Source organism: Cygnus olor, chromosome 2 (genome assembly GCF_009769625.2).
Source record: "Cygnus olor isolate bCygOlo1 chromosome 2, bCygOlo1.pri.v2, whole genome shotgun sequence".
In the NCBI taxonomy this organism is placed as follows: Eukaryota; Metazoa; Chordata; class Aves; order Anseriformes; family Anatidae; genus Cygnus; species Cygnus olor.
Genome location: NC_049170.1, coordinates 126598078 through 126605395, shown reverse-complemented (window position 1 = coordinate 126605395; position 7318 = coordinate 126598078). Strand labels below are relative to the sequence as shown.

Genomic DNA, 7318 nt, shown 5'->3' with positions numbered 1-7318 from the left:
CAAGCCAGAGACTTTCACAGAAAAGTGAGTTTCCTGTCTATATTAAAAATAGATAAAGCTATAGCATAACTTTCTCAACCACTGACATAAACTATCTCTAGACTTGCTGCTAACGTTGAAGCAAATAATTTTATTCATTTCTGCTTAAGTAAACCTTATGAATTATTCAAAAGCTCAATTAAACAACAAATGTTTGATTTTTTTTTCTGCATTTTTTTTAAACTTCCTGCTCTCAGTTCCAGTTCCACTTAAACATAAATGAATGATCTTTAACTTTGGAGCCATTACAAAATAACAGTTCACTGAGAGGGAATTTCAATGTTATACTTCAGTAGCTGAAATTTTGTTATGACTTAAAAAACAAACAAACAAAAAAAAAACTGTACCTTTCAGTCTCTCCTTCTTACAGATTTAGAAAGTACTTGAATCTTACCAACCAATAGATAATTATGAAAGTAAATATTTATATGTACATCTGAAAGTGGAATTTTAGGTAATGGTTTTAACAGTTTGGTTTCTAAATGATAAACCATTCAGCTTCTTTAAGATACTATATTTGTTGAGCACACATCAGATTATTAGAATCAAGGATAATGACATCTACTGAGAGGTCAAAGTAACCTGAGAGGGGAAAAAAAACATACAAAAACATAATATCCTGGATAATCCTAAAGGAAATTATTATTATTATTATTATTATTATTATTATTATTAACAATAATAATAATAAATTATTATTATTATTATTATTATTAATAATAATAATAATAATAATAATAATAATGTGCCAGACTTTGGTAGCTTCTGGAATAGTAGCTGTTTTAAAACTTTCCTCCTTCTGAAAACTGTAATAGAGACTTTCCTAATAGTGGCCTTCTGCCCAATATCTGAATTAAGGTTTTGACAGGATTTATTCATGTATATGTCACATGAATCTATGCATCTCTGACCATAACCATTGCCAATATGTTTGCATATCTTCACAAGATTATTGTGAGAATATTGTACACAAGAAATTGGAGTATTGTAATTTCTGTAAAAAGTGGCTTGGGAATATTTTTTAAGAGACATTGTGAAGAAATGGCTCTAAAAAGACATCTGTTATAACATCCCACAAGGTCTATGAATCTGTACGATAGTAAACTGTATCAAGTTATCTCCTTTTGATAGACAATCAGTACACCTGAGAGCCAGCCTTTTCTGACAGAGCCATTTCATCTGATAGAGTATCAAATGGCTTGTTGATTATTCTGACTTCAAAGGCCAACAGTGCTGATATCTTCAAGGTGGTCTGTAATGCCTGAGTGATGAGGCCACCTGTCAATGTGACTGCAAAATTAAAGAGAATCTGTTGGGAAACGGAGGGTAAACTTCCTCTCCCTCAGATTAGCCTGATTAGCCTTGAACAATTTAACTTCTACAAATCAGTTTTGTAGCTATGGGAAAATTATTTATCAGTGGCTTCTTGTTTTCTGTTGTTCTGGTGAGTCGTTCTGTAAAATGTGCTCACCTACTTCAGAACCAGCTTTCCATGTATTGGGTAACAAAGTAAGCAGAATTTCTCTTCAGTCAATATTTGAAATGATTAATTTGTTTTGAGTGGTAAAAATAACTGTTCCTTGGCTGCCTTGTTCTTTTTACTTGTTTTAATGACAATGCTCTGCAATGTCAGGAAATAAGTAAGACAAAAAGGTTTGGTTTCCTGAATAATAATCTTGTGACGAGCAAGAATTTCTCAGCTAACAATAACTACTTTAATCGTTCTGACAGGAAAGGGTACAACGTCTTGTGTTTGAGGAAGAGAAAGAGGGGGAAACAGTAGGCTGACCTTCACTTTTGTCATTGAAATAGTGAAGAAGCTATTAAGAATGTCCGAGGTATATATAAAAGTGTGGATTATGTGTTGTTGTATGGTTTTTTGTTTGTTTGTTTGTTTTTTCATGTTATCATAAGTAAAGCAGGAGGAGATTGCAAGGGGACCCTTACAGTTAGCAGGTTTATGCAACTTGATGTTTAAGCTGTTCCATAGCCAGCTCACTGCCACCCCTCTCACAAGAAGCCTGTGGCCATCCCTTGTCATGACTAGGAGTGCACCCACCCCATGCCAAAAAGGAACCATTTCTGTCACCTTACAGGTATGTCTCCAGGAACTTTTTTTGGTGTGAGGCTGCACATCAGGGCATGTGATGAGATTGCCTAAATGTTGTTTTAGTAACAGTCACATGTTAGGAAAAGGGACTACAGTGTTTGGACTTCCAGTGTCTCCTCTGCAGTCTACCATTTGGGGGAGTTTAGGCAGATCTGCTGTTAAGTCTTAAGACAGCAAGAGAAACACTATGCAACCATTCAGCAAAATGCCGTGTAAATATTGAGCTCCATGTACAGGAGATGATTTTAAAGAGCCACCCATCAGAAACAGAGGCCTTACCTGCTAGTGGATGTGTGGCCCGTAGTGTTTCATGTGGCCTGTGCAGAGCTTCCTTTTGTAAGCAATTTCTGATAGCAGAAATTTGTCCTGTGCTTAGGAATCCTGACAATTTCAATCATTTCAAAGCTCTCTTTCACAAGTTTAGCTGTACAGTGTGGCTTCAGGAGCTTGGGAAAGAGTCCAAAGAGTGGTAACTGATCTGGAGACCAGCTAGTTATACACCATTGGCTGTTCTATTTGACTTCTTTGAATTTAAAGTACATCCTAGGTCAGCTAAGTTAAGGACCAACCCAATACACACACACACACAGAGCTATATAGCTATAAATTGACATAGTAAACATGTCAGTTTGGGGTTCTTGGTGGATTAGAAAGACCGCCATAGAATTATTTGATGCAATTTTTGTCATAAATACAGGTTCATCTGTTCATAGTTGTTAACTGCAGCTGAAATATAGAGAAGACAACTGTAGAGAAGACTAAGGAGTGAAAAGCTTGCCGTAATAAATGAAGAACTCAGTAGCCTAATTTGGTTCCCACCTAGCTAACACTAGAAAGTTGAGGAAAGAAGATGATGCTGAGACCCAGACATAGGATGAAGAAAGCTAATACAACCATGATCAGAAGATGCTATACCAATCTAAGTCCTGCTGAGAGGCACAGAGTGTTATGTCTGTGCTGTGTGGTGTACCACGGATGTCCTAGTTCATGCCTCTGCTAGCTCTGTATCTCTGAATCCTAATCCCTCACAAGGGTGTAAATAATCATAAAGGAGCCTGTCTTGTCTAGCCTTAGAAGGGCTGAGAGGAGGCAGAACAGAGAAAAATGTTGGCACAAGAATAATTTGCACAAACTGGTCTTTAGTATATTTCAGCTGAAAATGTGTAGGGTTATTTTAGAATGTTGCCCATGTAGTTCCTGAAGGGGATTACACGGGGTGGTTGCCTCCAACAGTCGCATGGCCCTGCCCTGTTCAGCCAGCCCTGGGGACAGAGCGTGCACCCAAGCATGTAGGAGTGTTGGGGTCACGCTGAGCACTGATCTCCCTTCTGCGCTGGCAGAGTCAGGCTGATGTGTCAGCCCGGCTGCTTGTGTGCAGATCAAGTGTATCCTGGCAGCTGTCTATCAATGACCTTTGAGCTGAGGCTCTTCCCTGAGATGGTACCAAGGCCACGCAGTACTTGTGGATTTGATGGTCTAAGAGGTTCCTTCCAGCCCTATGTTCCAGTAACCACCATGAGGTTTTCTATATTGCAGAACTAAAAATGTCCAGGTTCAGAAGTGGATTTTCTTCATGATTGAGCTGAGATTTATACACCCTTATAAAGTTGTGTTAGTGACTTTATATAGTGGCTGTTTCTTTAATGAATCACCTTTATTATGTTATGTGTTTGGGCCTGCCTCACCTTTGACTTTTATCGTCAAAACAATCAGTATATCAACTCATACAGTCCGGTGTATGTACATCTCTTGCTCTTCACTCCTCAGTAGTGAGTTTTGTATGAGCTGAGAGCAAACTTTCCATACTGTCAATTTATTCTCATGCTTAGCTTTAAAATACATAAAGAAAGTGGATATGAAGAACAGCAGCACACCATTATCAATATGCACTTGTGGCCTAAAGAGGGAGATTTATGCTTCTTCATTTAGTCCTAATAGGGAAATAGATCCAAAATTGCAGCAGACACAGCCTGCTGTTAGAACAAGTAGTTCCCTTGTACCAAGGCTAATGAATGAGGCTTATTTTCTTCTAGATTTTGATTGACTTGGTGCCTAAGAAATCTGATAGACATGTTTATGAGATCTCTGTCATATGTTTATTCTCTTGTGACTGATGAGCTATGCTTCATACTCTCCCTCACTTCAGGCAATTATCACATTTTTCTTCTCTACCTGCATGTAATATCTGCAGTAACTTAATTTTCAGAAGACTTCTCTTCACTTGCCAGTCTTGACTGAAATCAGACAGCAGGTGCAGAAGCTGCTGTGTGAGAAGGAGACAAAAATACAGCTATAAACACACATTCACATAGACATGTGGTGGTTGCGTAAGACTGACTCCCATAGGAAATCAGCCTAAAATGATGACTTTTTTTTTTTTTTTTAATCACTAGAAATGCTACAAGAGAGAGAAAGATGAAACTAAGCTAGTAGTAGTCTGGCATAGCTACTGACATAGTAGGTCAGGAGCAAAAATAATAGACATGCTCCTTTTTCTGACCTTTGATATTCCCTTTCTTATGAGCAGGGCTCCAATGGCCATCATATTTGGCTCATAGTAATAAACGTCTTGTCATAGAACAGTGTGCCCTGCTCACCCTGAAAACTTTTCTGACTCAGGTTCTTCTGAAAAATTAATTAATTAGGTCTATCAATTGTCTCTCTGGAAAGGGAAGTGTTAGCAAGGATTTCATAATGTGCCACCTAGCAGACCAAATAAAAGCTCTCTAGCTGTCATATGTAAGAGACAAGACTTCTATTGGTCTGGAACACAAATAAATACATTCAAGGCCACAAACATGAAAACATGCAAACAATAATGTATAGGATACTGATAGTTCAGTAAGGGCACCAAGACAGCTGATTTTCTGCTTCCAGCAGTGGGCAGAGGAAGGCATAGAGTTTCTGCTTAATCCTCTATAATGGGACTCCCAGAGGAGGTGACCTTCCCACATGAATTAAAGCTACTGGAAATAACTCTGTACAGGCCACCTCGAACTGTACTCAGCTGGTCCTGCAGCACATTGTGTGTTTCATATTGAGCATACTTGATTTAATTTTAGTCTTTAGTTTTGCCCTTCTAGCATGTGATATCAAATTCTTTTGCCTTTTTTATTAGTCCTGGAAACATTATTTTCATTTTTGTCATTGAACAAAATTTCAGTAAGACATCAGAAAGCTGTGAAGGGCTTACAGCTAGCATTTTGATTCCTGCTGTCAACTGTCACTGTCTGTTGAAAATGTCTGCAGACATTTGATGTCAAAATGGATTAACTGAATAAAAGTAAAAACTAGTTTTAATCTATGATGTTGAATGATAACATGAAAGGATACATTTCCTTGGACGTGAGAATGTTAATTGCTGATGTCTGAATGTTGCCCTTACTTCCTGCAGCCCTCCTGTCTTCAAAAATGTCATCTCATGCTCAAAACTGCCTTAAAATGTCACTTTTCCTGATGGAGAAGAATGACTATTTTTCTCTTCCTTTCTAGTTTTGTCCCTGTGGTTCCAGAAACAGAAAATTTCTGTCTTCATGTATGTCTATTTTTCTTCCCGATTTTCTAAGCAACTTCTAAAAATAGCTTTATAAAATTGGGAGTTGATTTCACTATTTGCATGAATAGTATATTAAGCTCACTATTTTTCATCTGCTGGCCTTTAATTATTTTTCATTCTTCAAATTTTGGAAGGACTACATTGCTTTCTAGTTATTGTTAGTTTTAATTCTGATGTCCTACTTCCTTTCACTTTCCAAATAAAATAGTTGTAGCATGTTTAATCTTTCCTCATATTGAGGTCTCTCCAGTTCCCATGACTTTAATTATTTTTGTTATTTTTCCTTTGGATATAATCTGCATATTAGGCTTAACTCTAAAAAAAAATGAGTTACTGCCTCACTAACCTCTACTCAGTTTCCAGTTCTACTGTAGATGTTTTCTCACACTTCATTAGCCCAAATCTGGAAGAAAAAATTTCAGAGCAAGATTTTCCAAGCAAAGCTTCTCTCTTTATTGTATTAGCCTTTTTTTTTTTTTTTTTAAACTGCAGATGAGCAAAGTACTCCAACCTTATGTATCTGCTCTTCCAACCCACTCAGTTCCCTTTATCTTTGCGTTCCACTTTTTGCTCAGCAATGTACAGGCAGCACTACTATTTTTAGCTTCTGAACACATCACTTAACATTTGCTCACATTGAAACCCATCAACAATTTCTTCAGCCATTGCCTTAATGTGTTTAAATGTCACAGAGAACAATCTATACCACTTAAAGTATTAATGTTATTTAAGATTTTGCTTTCATCAGCAAAGTTTGTCAGTGTATAGAAAGATCATTAGGACCAGCTGCTGACACCTCTTCCCTGACTTAATCCAGAAGTGGTGGTCTCAGAATTATATTGACTAACAGTTAACAAGAGATATATGATGTAAATAAGGAAAGAACAATTAGCTTAATCAGGAAAAACAAATGCATCTGAAAATTATTATAACCACAGAAGCAAGCTGTAGACACTTCCAGTTTTGTCTAGCTTAACATAATTACACCCAATAGAGTTTCCTGGCAGGTTATTAAGATATAAGCAGAAATGACTCTTGTTTGTTGGTTGGCCAAGAGGAGTAAAGCTGTATCCAGCTATGTGTGAAGCAGGAAGCTTAAGTAACAAATGTTCTGTAGGAGAAATTTCAAGTTAAAGGATGGAATGCATATACACATATCTACATGCACTTTATTTTTTTTTCTATCCTAGTATTTCTTTATATATTGCTAACTGGAGAGACTATTCTCTCATTTGTTTGATGTAGTGCAGATTCTTGCAAAGAGCACACACAAACACAGCTCTCTCCTTGCAGCATTACATGTATGTGTCCTTCTTAGAAGTAGATGCACAAAGTCACATAGGCAATACAGTGCCAAATGCATTGTTCTTGCTCCCAGGCACCTGCTCCCAGATGTGTTCCAACTGTTGCGACTTTCTTAATTTTCAGAGGAGACACAGAATCATGAAGACAAAAATTAAGATAGACATGATTCTGAGAAAGCACCAAATTAGAGAAAGTTGATTGAAAGGGTCATCTTAAATCACACCCTCTTCCAACATTGTTTGCTCTCTACTTGGGAGGCTGATGCAAAATCTTTTCCCGAAAGTGAAAATTTGATATTTTTAAACTCA

At 37.2% G+C, this 7318-nt stretch overlaps 1 long non-coding RNA gene across 1 annotated transcript; it reads left to right on the top strand.

The window, feature by feature from the left end:
- The first annotated feature begins 1497 nt into the window (after positions 1-1497).
- Positions 1498-3741, top strand: LOC121065942. The gene is made up of 3 exons (XR_005817422.1): positions 1498-1548; positions 1959-2135; positions 2847-3741. It is a non-coding gene; the product is annotated as an uncharacterized LOC121065942 (long non-coding RNA).
- The last annotated feature ends 3577 nt before the right edge of the window (positions 3742-7318 follow it).